The 14795-nt window shown below is 50.5% G+C and overlaps 1 pseudogene; it reads right to left on the bottom strand.

Moving 5' to 3' along the window:
- The window catches only part of LOC119107962 (filamin-A-like), a 117082-nt pseudogene that overhangs the window by 28084 nt on the left and 74203 nt on the right, over window positions 1-14795 (bottom strand).

Here is a 14795-nt window from a genome sequence, read left to right on the forward strand (position 1 = left end):
ACTGCATGTTTTCAACGTTGTTCTATAGGCAACCGTGCCATATCATTGTGTCACACGAAAATTATTCCCGCAATCCTACCTGGAGACAGGCCAGATACAAAACCCTTCGTTGAGCTGGAAGAACGCTATCTCGGTGGCGTGCTGAGAATAGCAGCAACAAGCCGCATAAAACGCGTACTCCAAGTCGAATCTCAACTATGCAGTTGGTTGAGAGTAGGTTCATAGGCCAGAATGAATTATTAAAATTGTCGCATCTCTCAGTCACTTGTTTACTCAGATCGTACGCAGCGACTCCATTGCTGCGCAAAATCGGCAAATAAAAACAATAATTGCATTCGTAATGCCTTTCGAGGGAGACAGGTAGATGCTTCAGGAAAGGCATGAGATCCCTCTGAGTGTGGTCTCCCCCTGCCCCTCACTAGACCTTGAGAATACCTCTGAGGCATCACCACCCACCGGCAGTCGGGTGGGGCACGGGCACTGGGCGTGTCGCAGACCCGCCGGTGTGACCCATCTGAGACAGAGCCTCCAGAGGGTACCGGGTGCCGGTGTGGCCCATCTGAGACAGAGCCTTCAGAGGGTACCGGGTGCCGGTGTGACCCACCTGGAACAGAGCCTTCAGAGGGTACCGGTGCCGGTGTGACCCACCTGGAACAGAGCCTTCAGAGGGTACCGGGCGCCGGCGTGACCCACCTGTGACAGAGCCTTCAGAGGGTACCGGGCGCCGGCGTGACCCACCTGTGACAGAGCCTTCAGAGGGTACCGGGTGCCGGTGTGGCCCACCTGTGACAGAGCCTTCAGAGGGTACCGGGCGCCGGCGTGACCCACCTGTGACAGAGCCTTCAGAAGGTACCGGGGCGCCGGCGTGACCCACCTGTGACAGAGCCTTCAGAGGGTACCGGGCGCCGGCGTGACCCACCTGTGACGGAGCCTTCAGAGGGTACCGGGCGCTGGTGTGACCCACTGTGGCGGAGCCTCCAGAGATGGGCAGCGGGTGCACTGAGCTCGACCGGCCGGTACCGGGCGCCGGCGTGACCCACCTGTGACAGAGCCTCCAGAGGTGGGCAGCGGGATGCAGCTGAGCTTGACCGGCCGGTACTGGGCGTGCTCGGTGCCCGGCTGGGCGGGGCCGACCTGCAGTCACGTGTCCGATCCGGGAGCGAGCGACGGTCTCCTCGGACTGGGCCTGGAAGCCAGGACCCATCGGCCAGTCAGTAACGCGTGGCTCCACCCAGCACAGGCTGAAGATGAGGACGCACACTCAGCGAGCCCGGTCAGTGAGGCTGTCAAATGTGTGGGCTTTTATAAATCTTCCCTACTTGGCCGTAAATGGTTATCAGCCAAAAGTGTGGTTGGCTATCAGCCAAAAGTATGAATGATTATCAGTTAAAAGTATCAATGGTGGTCCGTAATGTCAGCATTTTATATCAGTACGTTACTGATATAAAACTTCCCTATAAAATTATCAGTATGAACGGTTATCAGCAGTGATTATCAGGTGCTGATCATACGTGGCTGGAAGTCTTTCAAAACATCGGCGCTTCAAAACATTGCCGTTTGGCCGGCGGCGGTGGCTGCGCTGGTCCCTGGCGCCGAGAGCGGCGGCCGCCGGCCTGACCTGGCCCACGCTGGACCGGGTGACACCGGGACCGAGCTGCCGAGTCGGCGCCGACGGGACAGGGGCGCGCCGCTCGTCACCACACGTGTCGGCAGCTGGAACGGGGCGGGCACAAACAGCCCCCCCCCCCTCCGCGCTCATCACGTGCCAGATGGGCGCCGCTCGATCAGCAGGACAGAGGCCAACTTTGACCCATGCGTGATGCTGTTCATGCGAGCTGGTTCCCGGGTACGTAACATGAGTGCCGTGCAGTCTTTGGAAGTTCTGCCAGGACGGTTATAGTGCATGGGTACGGTGTCTGAAGTTATGTGCGCAAGAATTTACTGAAGTTTCCTTTGCTCAATCCACCCGGTACCCATGGGGCTATGGTCTAACCCACCCATCACCCATTCTAAGTTAGTTGTGCATTCCCGCTTGCATTTGGAACTTTCTGAGCTATGGACGACCTTTAGGGAAGGTTAGATCCAAACTGACTCTGTGACAATGATAATTGCGAAGGAAGTCTGAGTGGGTCTAGTTATGACTAAAAGATGCGCCGGCGTTGATATTATGCAGCATTTCTTGAAGGTTCCTTCCGCATGAATGCCCCTACCCATGGGTTTGGTTCACACGACCAGTGGAGTCCTCTTTTGTGCATCCTGTAGCACATATAGCCCTGTTTGCCTTATGGCATTGTTTCACCGGTACCTCCTGTTGTACTGAAGGTCGATAGCACAGGGCAAGAACACTGAGCTCATAATGAAACGTAGCATTAGTAAGATCCCGGTTACTGTTTCAAAAGTCGGTAGATCATTCACGATCTTCCAGTGATAGGCTTTGTCGTATCCAAAATATCATTAAAAAGGAATGAAAGGGTGACAAACGTATGCATGATAAATTATTGATCACTTGAAAACCAGTTGGTGGATGAGTGTACTGGGCTTTTGAATAGGACGAGCAATGTCAGGCGTTGTATGCTCCATCATGCACTGTCACATATTCACAAGGGAGATTCACATGCCAATTCTTAAGACCAACATGCACGGGTGTCGATGTGTATTATTTTGAGAGGACCTTGGCTTCCAACGTTGAGTTGCCCTTACCCCAATGTTGGCTTGTCCTCTCCTCCCCCCCCCCCCCCCCGCCTCAATGTTTTTGGATGGAAAGTTACAAAAACGTAAAAAAGTTAACCATCACAGATGGCCACCCTCTGTGTATATTGTTTTCTGGTCATAACTACAGCGCACATCCAGAAATGTTGATGGGTGGGCCCCCTCCAGAGCATCATCAATTTCAATCAAGGTGCCATCAAGCGCGCTAAAAAAACTCAGATTTTGCTCAGATTTCGGTTGCCCATTTCATAAATCGCTAAAAGAACCACAACGTATACACCTTTGGCTAATTGGTCCACACCGAAGAGATAACCATATCGCGTAATGCGAGCTCCGCCTCACGTGAGCCGCGTGTAGTATGGACTTGCGGGGCCCGTCCTGCCAGACTGCCATGGCATCGGAACACCCAGCATTATTATCGGTTTTACTTTGGTGGCTATGGTCGACATTCAGAGAAGCACAGTGTAATAAATAGTTATGCGTATTTTGGGTCATTCAGCTATTACCGAATATCTCTAGCTTAAATCACCTTGAGAAATATTCATGCGAAGCGCTCGAGCATTCATACGCGCACCGCTCGGCCCGTGGAAGATGCACGCTGCTGAGAAGCACAGCGCCGATCTATTCGCTGAGCGCTCCACTGCCACCAGCACCGCTTAGGAGGGATTCAGATTACAGCTAATCTCCGCAGATTGGTCGACAGCCTCGGATGTGATTATTATCACTGGTTTCATCGCGGTATATAGATTATTGCTGCTGTCAGCATTGACCGGCCAGATTATTTACACACCGCTGAGAAGACAGGCCGTTTAGCCATCACTCCTCAGGGCCATAAATCGCATGGCGCCTCGCACTCATAACGGCCGCGTTCTGATTGGCGCTGTCGTCATCCGCGGAGTCGCACCTGGGCGCTGCGGTATTGGCGATGACGGCCGCCGGGCCAGCCGCCGCCAGTGCGGCCGGGTCGGATTGCCTCCGGGCCTGCCGTCAGCGCCAAACCCGGATCCCAGCCGGCAGGGGGCCAAAGGGTCTGAGGTTCGCCGCCGCCGCCGGCGCCCTGGAGCCGCGGCGCAGGCACCGGCACCTCTCCACGGCTACCGACATCGCTCAGCCGTTCTTCCGTACGCGATCAGTGCGCCCCGCCACTCCCGGGGCCGCTCGAGAGTATCTCGCTGGCTGCACGCCTCTCTGGGCGATTTACGAGTTGGAAAACAGCCGCCAAGTGAGACAAGCTGTCCCATGCGACCGCGCAGCGGCGTTGGCTACTGCACGTGACGTGAACTGGAGGAAACGTGGGAGATCCTCGCCTCTCTGTTTTCTCCCGGCAATGTTTCGCCGCTTTGAGTCTGGTAAGGTTATGTAGCGTCCCATTGGTCTGGAGACATGGCAAACAGAACATTACATTTGGCTGTAGATTTTGGGTAAGGCAGGTAGACTAGATAACCGAGGGGAACGGGAGCCCCAAATAAGCTCACAAGGTAACTGAATGTCAGTGACTCCTTTTTACAGCGTGCTCTTGTCCGGCAGCGTCTGAGTCTGGGCTGTTGCTGAGCATAGCTTGTTATAAGACCGCTGACAGCACCTCTGGCAATGGCAGCTGAGCGGGAACTGCTCCTGACAGCTGTCAAGGTACATGTGCCGCCACGACACGGACACTCGGCGACAGCCTGACACGCATGGTTAGCCATCAGATGACGTCACTAGCCAGTCGTCCATTAACGCTTCCTGTGCTTGAAGTCCGTAAACTTGCCACACAAGGGCCAGTGTCCGGCCCTTCACCACGTCAGCTACGGCCGACATTTTCACCAGGGAACATCATGCGGCGAGAGATACAGGGCGAGATTGCAGGGTGGTTCTGGACACGACGTTTGTATTCACACAAGTAGATGAAATCTAGTGTTGAAAAATAAATCCTACAGTGTTTGTGCGTTTGGAGGCTGTCAAAACATTTGCAAACTTGCAGACACCCTGAATACGGGTGTGGAGCCTAATTAAACATCGTCAGAAACCTAGCGTGATGAAATCCATTCATCAAGCCATGATCAGAAATGTGCAACGTTAACCCAAAATGTAACTCTTTTTAAAGATTAGAAGGTGATCCGTTCCCTGGGTGGTTTTACAAAGTTTAAGTGACACAATGAGATCCATTAAGGAGCTACCGCAAGTTAAAGCTAAAGTTAATTCGTTAATCCGTTAATCCGCAAGAAAAGGTTGTTTTTGTGTTAATACATTAATCTATAAATTTTGCATTGTTTTTCTCGCATTTGATTCTGCATTCTAAATTTCTTCAAAAGGTGAAAAGTGCTAAATGGCAACGTTTGCCATTTAATTACGGTATTATAGTTCCAGTGCCAAGCTATGCAGTGCCGTGCACTGTACAATAGTTCTGAAGGTTTGTAAAGTAGAGCTGAGGATTCCCTGTATTGTGAGAGTTGAATCCTATCGGGGATTGCTTGGGATTTGGGTACAGGTTCGAGATTTAAGTAAACTGAAACATAGTCGTAAATTTTAGTTTTACCATCAAAGTTGTTAGACTTGAGTACCGTAAAGTTAACATTACTCAAATAATTGTATTGCTCGTTAGCAGGGGCACACGCAGGATTTGACAAATGTCGTCTCCCGGGTATCCCATGGTGGGTGTCGTGAGAGCATACCAAACAAATGTCGTCTCCCAGTATGCCATGGTGGGTGTCGTGAGAGCATTTGAGCCGCCGGCTCCACCTCGTCTCCCTGGGAGAAGATGTACCGCTTATCTTTAAGAAACTTACCTTTGAACTTTGTGATTTTGCGATCTAATATCGGTACAGATGCTCAAAGAAAACTTTTAACTGACATAGCAGATGAGTGTTGACATCTTTTACGGGGGTCAGAAACCCCAAGTTTGAAAAGTGGCATTTATGGTGAAAGCTGAGTGCATAATATAATCCAAGAGCGTCTGGTTCATCATGGCACAAAACGGAATGAGAATCGGTTACCTGAAACCTTGATGCCAAGACTTAAAGTTGTCAATGCTTTCCAGGCCCACAGTTTAAAATAGTTCCGTTTTCCAAATTTTGTTTACGTCATTCATGGAAAAACTTGACCACTGACCAGGAGGTGTCGGGAGACCGCTTTCCTGTCACCTCAGCGAATGCCAAAATATACTTGTCAAGCCTCCACCATCGTTTCCCTACAATTCAGATCCCGAAGGTGCAAACCATTGAATCTCCCTCACGTTCGGAAGCCCTACCCACCGCCTACGTCAATATGAATGCTCCAGACTCAATGAAAATTTACCCTGCCCCCGGTTAACATTATCGGTGTAAGAACGTGAAAACCTAACGGAAGTTAATGATCCCTTGAATTGCTTTTGACGTTGACGAAAACGTTCATCCGCTAGCCAAAAATTTCACTAGTTGTTTAGCGGGTGTAGTTCTGCTATTCATTTCAATCCAGTCATGTTGTCAAAATAGCAATGCATCTTTATCTCTATTCTCCTGTCTTTTTTCCACCGGCAATACGGCTATAACCACTGACATCTGGCGGATTATCGGTTGAGCAGATTTGTGCCTGCTTCTCGCCATGACGTAGTGACTCAGTACCTTGCACATTTATCTTTCAGTGCGGACGTCCTGCGCCGTGATCCATGGCGTTTGCGTCGTAATGACGCACTCGCATTAGTACCCAATGTTTTGCTTAATCCAGGGCTCTGCCTTGCCAATTTCTGAGCAGGTCAAAACACATCCATCATGCTGTAGGACAAGCAGCTAAGATGAAAGAGTTGTCATTTCTCCGTTATACCACAAATATTGTTAGCTGTCGTCCCAGTGACTACGACTTGTAAATAATAAATTAATAGCACCAATCAGTCCGCTGGTCATCTTGGCCCTTCTTAACTCTTTACTCACGCGGCAAACTAAAAAATGAAGAAAAAAGCTAAAATGGTAGCGAATTCTTCCACTGTCCACAACTGGCATGCATGGTCTGTCTTTCCATTCAGAGATCATTACCATCATTTTACCGCAGCCCCGCCCGAAAATCACTCGATCGCTGCAGCTTTTGTCTGTGATAACAGCCCAGATGCTGGATGTTCCTCCTTTATACGGTGCGGCAGGAACTCTGCAACCCTCTGTCTACTAGGCTCACTACACCTGGTCTTGGTTCGGGTCATCTTTATTTTTTCAGCTGGATCCGCAAAAGTAGCAACTAGCTTTTAAGGCGCGACAAATGCAAAGCTTATCTGCACCAGTTAAAAGGATTCGATAAGTCACTACGCAGAGCATAATCATGCGTTTCATTAAGACCTATAAAAACCAACCAGCAAGCAAACCGTCACCACCCGTCCTTTTGCCGCACAAACTAGACCCTAGCACCTGCATCTGACGCTGACCTCACCTGCTGTTAACAGTCCCAGAAATGAGGCCGACAGGAGTGCGACGCGAGGCCGGGGACGGGCGGACCGGAGGACAGTCTCTCGGATCACCAGGGGTGGAACAAGTCACTGCGCGCCAACAGGGGGCCCGGCGGCTGTGCAGCGGCCAGCGCCACCTGCCGGGCGTCCTCCGCGCGCCGCCAGCCACGCCCACGGCTCCAGAACGAGCCGCCCGCCAGCGCCGCTGTCGGTGCAAGAAAGCCCAGTCGGCCGGCGGTCTCTCACATTCCATCGGCGTGTACCTGTACCTGATCGCAATCACCCTAGAGTTCGAAAGGAAAGCGTAAGATCGTCCGGTGCCCTGGGGGAACCAGGGTGCGTCCAGCGGTCAGAGGCGGCTGACGAGCGAGCGGACATTCTTTCACCAAGGATGACTCTTCTCCTCCACCGCGATGACGTGCAGCGGTTCCATGTGTTTTCGGTGGCGCACGTCAGAAGACATGGCCCTGAGCGAGGGCGCCGCCGCCGGGCACTGCCGCTGGATTTTCAGCGCCGGCCGCAGCCCCGCCTGCCGGCCGCAATATGGAAGGGGGGGGGGGGGGCGGCTCAAACGGCGGCGGAGCGGCGCGGGTGGGCGGCTGGCGGCGGCTGCGGCTGGCTGCCAGCGTGTTGACAGCGGGCGCGGGAGAGCGCCGACCAGGGCAGCCCCGCCGCTGACCGACCGCCGCCGCTGGAATGCTCGCTAATCCGAGTCGCTGGCTCTGCCGACCGGGCTGCAGTTTTCGGAGGACCAGCGGTCATAATATATATAATATATACAATAATAATCCTGGAGCTGGATCTGCTTTTCGTCTAAAATGCCCGCCAATCAAATCCAGAGAGACCGTCTGTAAGTGGTATGATCTTTTTTAAGCCAGCTCTTGGGCAAGATGAAGGGGAATATTCGAAAGTTGTAAATGAACGGGGAGAAAAACGTTGAGTAATGCGTCCAGGGTGCTTCAACAGATTATGTTTCCCTCAGCAGTGGAGTTCACTGCTGATGTCAATATATAGCGGTGTACGTAAAACCCAAGACTGGACTTTATTAGCGGCACCACTTTGTCATACAGCGGTTTCACAAATTTAAGTGCAAACTTTTTCAAAATAAATTGTCACTGATATCAGATGACGATAGTCTGTGTTTCAATCAGCGACCAATGAAATAAAATGGAATCAAATCACGACAAAATCTCTCTTGGTATCATTTCTCGTTAGTGGTTCAAAAATGTGACAAGGTAACCAGAAGTGAATAGTGATACATTTCCTTCTCTTCAGAATCCTTGTCCCTTGCACCCACATTGAACAACTTTCAAAAAAGGTCGTGTCCGTTGTCACCTGTCAGTACAGAATGGTCCATCAAACGCATATCACATCTAGCAGCACATGGAGATGACAGCACGGCTATCAGTGAGTCGAGCAACAACTGAAGAGAAACCTGTTTCCAGGTTCCAGCACTATAATGCTGGGACGTACTGGGACTTATGACTAGTATAACGTGCATGTAGTCAGATAAAGAAGCTACCGAGGCATGTTTAAAGCATCAAGGCGCGAGTGGGTCCAAAAATCAAAAATGTTAATTTTTTAACAGATAAACTAGGGTAATATAAATTATTTTACAAGAGAGCATGATTGCAGTGCTGCGCTACGTGTGAAAAAGGGTAGACGGGAAGTTCCACATGTCTTAAACACACGTGTCCTGAAATACGTTTTTTTACTTTTAAACCAGTAACCAGTATCAGCAAATAGTTCAGCCAGTAGATCCAGTAACCTTGCCTTTAAACATTTGAATGCATCCACTTCCATTCGCAAGACAAAAACGACGGCTGTAGTTATTGTTTCTATAGCTTTGACTGCAGCCATAACGCGGCTTTCGGACCGCTCCCACTCACTGGGGAGACGTCCATCCAGCCACTCCGACGTCTGGCCCAGGCAGATCCGCAGGTGGGCCGCTGGCCAAACACGCGTCAAACAAATCAGCTGAAACAACTTTGTTTACAGCCGAGGGCAAAATAGCAAGCAGCCCTTTGCGCTGGTGATCTATAAAAATAGTCATTAATTTGGCATCCGTAATGCAAGGTCTGTTAAGCGTTATAGACTTAAGATGCGATGTTTCTCTTATTTTCGTTTTTCACCTCGCGGGTTAAGTACTGACACTCCTTCACATTCTTAGGACACGACGTTTCAAGGTATGATCATGAGCACGAGTCAAATGTAGGTAATGTGCCGCAAACTGCAGTGAGCAATATCAACAAAGTGAACGACTTCCTCTTGTGATGTCGTTAAATCACGCAGCTGTTCATTTCTAGCCACTGCAAAGAAAACGAACAAATCGGACCACCGGAATCGAATTGTTTAACATGTCAGAAACACCCATAAGGATGCATCGAGTGAAGACATTGGCAAACAGGAACGCTGCTTTATACCTTCAGCAAAATCTATTTAATTCATGCTTTTCTAATCTCGCATTACAAGAAAATATACTACCAGTGATCAACAAACTTCAAGATTCGGAGGATACACACAGTGCATTCCTGTTTGTGTACGCGTTCTGAAATACTGCGCTGTTGAATACGTTGCGATGTATTTTCCACCAATTTTTGTAGTCATTAATGATGGAAAGAAATAATTATACGGCACTGGTTTTCTTGGCTTATGGGTCCGTTGTTTGGATTAGAACCGTTTCCATCAGAAATTATTATTACAGAGCCATCGTATGACGGAGAATAAAGACGGTGAGACAGAACTACATGCACCTGGGGGCCGATCGCCGAGCTTTAGCCGGCACAGGGACCCCTCGGAGTATGCGTTGGGCGCCTGGTCGGGTTCCCCTCCTAGGGGGCCCTCGGCCCACTCATGGTTGATGGATGCAGCCTGTCTCCGGGGAAGTGGGGCGTCGTGAGGATTCAGGATAAAGCGAGCCATGAGGGTGAGATGGTCGGATGCTGGCTTATGGCAATTTAGCCCTTTTGCAATCAAAGAATTGCAATCAAACCAGCTGGGCAGGTGCTCAGCCGGCGGTCAAGGCATGCCTGGGCCCGACTGCTGGTGACAGACGCTGCGTTGCTGTATTCGGCCGCCTACTGCTGTACTCCGCCCCCGGTGACAGGCGCTGCATTGCTGTATTCGGCCGCCTATTGCTGTGATCCGCCGCCGGCGACAGGTGCAGCATTGCTGTAGTTGGCCGCCTATTGCTGTACTCTGCCGCCAGCGGCATGCATCCAGCCTATTTATTAGATTAATTGGAAATGGTGGTAAATGCTTTAAACCTATAGCTTTACGGCAGCAAGACGGACCGGCTGATTCAGGTCAAAACAAAGATATCATATGTAACACAGTGTCGATAGACCCCCTTTGATGACCACGCACCAACCTAAAGAGTTATGGTGAATGGGTTACTGAACTAGTACCAGTCGCAGATGTGCAGTCTTGGGGCAGATAGTCCCAGACTCGCAGAATTTTGCAATTTTGAAACTTTACTTTTGCTATGATAGTCAACTAGGGAAGTTGGAATTTTGGAGATGGTACGATATTACAGGAGAGTCTCACCTGATCATACAGCCTGCGTGCACAGCTGACCGCGCAGTTTGATCTGATTTCACAGCTATCACGTTGGGAATAGTACGGTATGACTTTAACAAATTGGTCCACTTGTTTCTAGGAGCCGTTTAGCAGTGCGATCCATGTTGGAAAGACGGTGGGGCCTTCCAAAGCGCGGCTGGTGGCTGGCGGCCGACCTGGCCGGACCAGGCCGAGGAGGCTTTACAAGTTTTGGTTAGTTACGACAAGTTCGTTCGTAATAAAGCGATGTGCGGGTATGATAATTTGTGATGACTATGTAAACACACAGGTTGAATATCGTTCCGGGCTTGCAATAACAACTGTAATAAATTGTAATGAGTTCGTTCGTAATAAAGCCATGTGCAGTTATGACAGTCACTGGCGCTATGTCAACCTATAACTTCAGCATCATATCGGGCCAGCGCTAGCAGTTGCAGTAAACCGTGCGATGGCCGCTGGTGAAACCGACGAGGCCGTGCTCAGCGGCACAGTATATGCACCCAGGCCTGCCTGCTGGTGTCAAAAGTATTCGACAAGGCATGACGGGTCATGGGTGAAACTAATGGTGATAATAAACTCCCACACCTCAAGAGCAGCAAGCTCTAAAAAATTAGCCTTGACCTTGATTACAGGCATGTGGGCTTATATTCTCAACATGTAGATTTGCACCATAAAGATGTTATTGAGAAGCTTTTGCTTGTCGGACGGGATAAAACAGAATACAAAATATCTGACCACTGTTTGCACATTCGCTCGTGTCTTCTTCGAACTTGAGCTTTGGAGCTTCTTTTGAACTAGCAAAACAATGTGCTTAACATAGGTTGGCGCTGACGGTGCTTTTCGGCAATCTAGACGTCATTGTGGATGATATCAGCTCTTGTGATCTAACCAAACTGGAAACAACTGGATAAAGCGTCATGTACCGCTAGGTACCCCTCGAGTTCTGGACACGACAGACAAAGATCTTTGTCGTATGGGTAGGTCATGCTAAATCAGTCATCTTTTTTAGCTTGCAAATAAATTGCAACAAATTGATTCTAACACCACATTATGTACACGTTTGGATGACTTTAGGGTAGGGCATGCTGCATGGAACGACTAAGCTTTAAGGTTCCAGCTGCCCATCTGTTCCATGCGGCCCATGCGATGATCACGTGTCCCATTCATATCCATCCTGCCCGAACCGGCTTTCTTACTCATCTGCGTCTGTGAAACAAGGAGATAAATATTTACTGCTGACGACAGGGATGCACTCTTCAGCCGGGCCCCTGCAGCTCGCAAACAGGGAGAAAACAGGGAAGACAGCGTGCCGCCACTAACTGAACAGATCGCATGCCGTCGGCGTCGACCCTGCTCCCGACGACACCGACGAGGACTAGATCAACAACCTGTGACAATCCAACGAGGCGGCAGACGGTCTCTGTTGGCGGCTGACAACAGCCCGTTATTCTCGGTTGTCACAGCTTCGGCGCTGGCTGACGCAGTACAGGCTGACGTGCGGTGCCGTCATTGTGCGCCGACAGATTGACGCGCGAGCCGACATTGTGCGCCGACAGATTGACGCGTGGCGCCGACATTGTGCGCCGACAGATTGCACGTGCGACACGTGACACGATCAGGAGAGACCAACGAGGGTGGTGTCATCGCATGTTTGGCTTTGGCCGTGCATCAACTGAAGCTTTGCATGTTGGCTGACGTGTCGCTGTGTCATATCATAACCGAGGCGAGCGCGCCGACAGCCAGTCTTTCAGAGGTGTCACTGACATAGCATGACAATCTTTCAGAGGGAAAAGAAGATACTTTTCGTCTGTCTGGAAAAAAGTGAGTGGCAATAACCTTGGGTGCAAACCCATGAAACATGGTCACCTCTACGACGCAAAAGGAAGGAACGCACGCACATATCGCAGGCAGCCGAGCCACAAATTCAGTTACAAATGCCCCATCTCCCTATACAAATGTTCAATGACAGATGCCCCATACAAACGCCCCATCGTTTAACAAATATACACACAGAACAAAACTCAGGCCACAGTTTGGGTCAGCTGGTTGGCACTTTTTACATTTTTCCAGACGCGGAAGGTTCATGCTCTCCGCATGACGGAAGCAGATTTTTTCAAGGTGATATCTAGCGAGCTATGGTAACGTTGACCAAATATATGTATACTCATGCTACTTGGAATAGGTACCGGCTTAGCTGGGAAACAACCATTTAGCGAATATGGGCCGGCCCTCTAGCTTGCGTCAGAAACTCCGCAGCATCAAGGCTATTTAGCTCACTGTTGATTAGTTCGTGCGTTCCATCTCCGTGTTGGCAACGAAACCGACGGCACCAGCCAATATTTTAGCAGCCATCTACGAAGCTATTGACCCATTAATCGAAGTCAAAACTTGAACGATGAAAGTTTCCGACATAGGGCTGCAGATCTTCAACATTTTGCACCCTATAAAGACACCCATCGCGAACACGATCGGCGTTTCAGCAGAGCACGCAACGCGCTCGTCGCCATTCGCAGTAGGGGTTAGACGGGCTCGTTAACACGGAGCCTCCCGAGCTACGACCGTAAACGCGCTGTCGCCGTGGCTCGCCGCCGAACCGTGCGTTCCTGGGTGAGAGGGGCGTATTTTTGGCGTCGGCCTGCCTGACCGAGCTGGGATCGGCACCCCGCCGCCGCCGCCAAACATAACAGGTGCCGATACAACGGCAGCCCCAACGGCGGGCGCCCGGAATACCCGAGCCGCGGGCGACGCCGGTCACGTGGTCTGCCGCCGGTCAAAGGTCAGCGGGCGGTCCGTGTCATCTTACAGGGTGCCGCCGGGGGGTCAGCAGCACTGCTACACTGGGGTGAGCCGCTAAACGCGACATGCTGGACAGGGCGGGGGTCAGTCGCGTCCCAAACGTGCCGTGGTCGTGAGTAGTGCGATCATGGTAAGGCAAATCCCCCCCCCCCTCCCAGCCTCCCTGCCCCTCACTTCCCGGACCTTTTACCCAGCATCGGATGGCATTCCTCTGGCCAGTTGCCCACTGACTGTCTTATTGGTCAGCTGGCATTGTTGTACTTGAAAACGATAAGAGTCACAAGGAGCAATCAATCTTACATACATTATATTTGTGCTTATCACTGAATTGTTTTAGTGGCTGGAATTTCTGAACCGAGGTTTCAGTGGAAGATGTCTTCTACATGACCTGATGGGCGCAGTCCAGTCGTTGGTTCGTCATGATGTCAAGCCAGCAGCGGTCGTTCCAATGTCCGTTCAAACCGGTGAGGCAAACGGTATCTCTGAAAGTCCTGACTTGCAGAGTAACTCCATCTGCGACCTTTAAGGTATTTCTCAGTGCGTACCAGCGAGAAAACCCGGTTGTTTTACGCCCCGTCTGACTCAAATTCTGACGGTGAATGCATAATCAATACTGCTAGACCCATGCTAGCTAGCGAGAGCACACTTATCACCGTTTCGCTTGAAAGTTGCGGTTTCGTATTTCATGCCGACTTCTATCAGGCAGCTGTCGTCCATTAAACACACATCCCATTTACGTGAGTCGACTAAACTGATGACTTTGCGACGATTAGAAAAAAGACGCAGTTTCTGCACATGCAAACGGGTTTCAGCGACGCCGCGAGAGCCACACATCATATCGTAAATCTGCAATGGCGGAAGGGGGGATTTACGATTCGCGTAAATCTTGCACAAATACCCCAAATTTACCGCTTGCCTCTTTTAGGTGCTTTGAGAAATTTGCTTAATGCTGATATAAATAAATTAAAAAAGGCAAAGAAGCTCTCTGAAGTAAGGCAAATCCATTTATCTAGCTACATTTTTTAAGCACAATTATTTTTAGATAAAGCTGCGTTTCGTAAATTGTGCATGTCCGTCCGATCGTTTCTTTCCGTCGCCCCGTCACAGGTTCCGGTGTTGCGCGTCAAGATTGCGAAGGTGTTGTGCTGTCAGCGTGGGCGTTTCATGCGTCTTTTTTATCTGTGACTTTGTCTATTGTCGTTACCCGCTTGTGTAAAGGTGCTTTATCGAAATGATAAAACATGCGCCACCGTACGCTGCAAGAAGAGCGTCTGGCGTATGGCATCTCCTTAGCTGGCGATGGTATGAGACCCTCTGCCACCTCCGCTCTTCCTATTAATGG

This window comes from Pollicipes pollicipes, unplaced genomic scaffold (genome assembly GCF_011947565.3).
Source record: "Pollicipes pollicipes isolate AB1234 unplaced genomic scaffold, Ppol_2.1 Scaffold_6686;HRSCAF=7923_pilon_pilon_pilon, whole genome shotgun sequence".
In the NCBI taxonomy this organism is placed as follows: domain Eukaryota; kingdom Metazoa; phylum Arthropoda; class Thecostraca; order Pollicipedomorpha; family Pollicipedidae; genus Pollicipes; species Pollicipes pollicipes.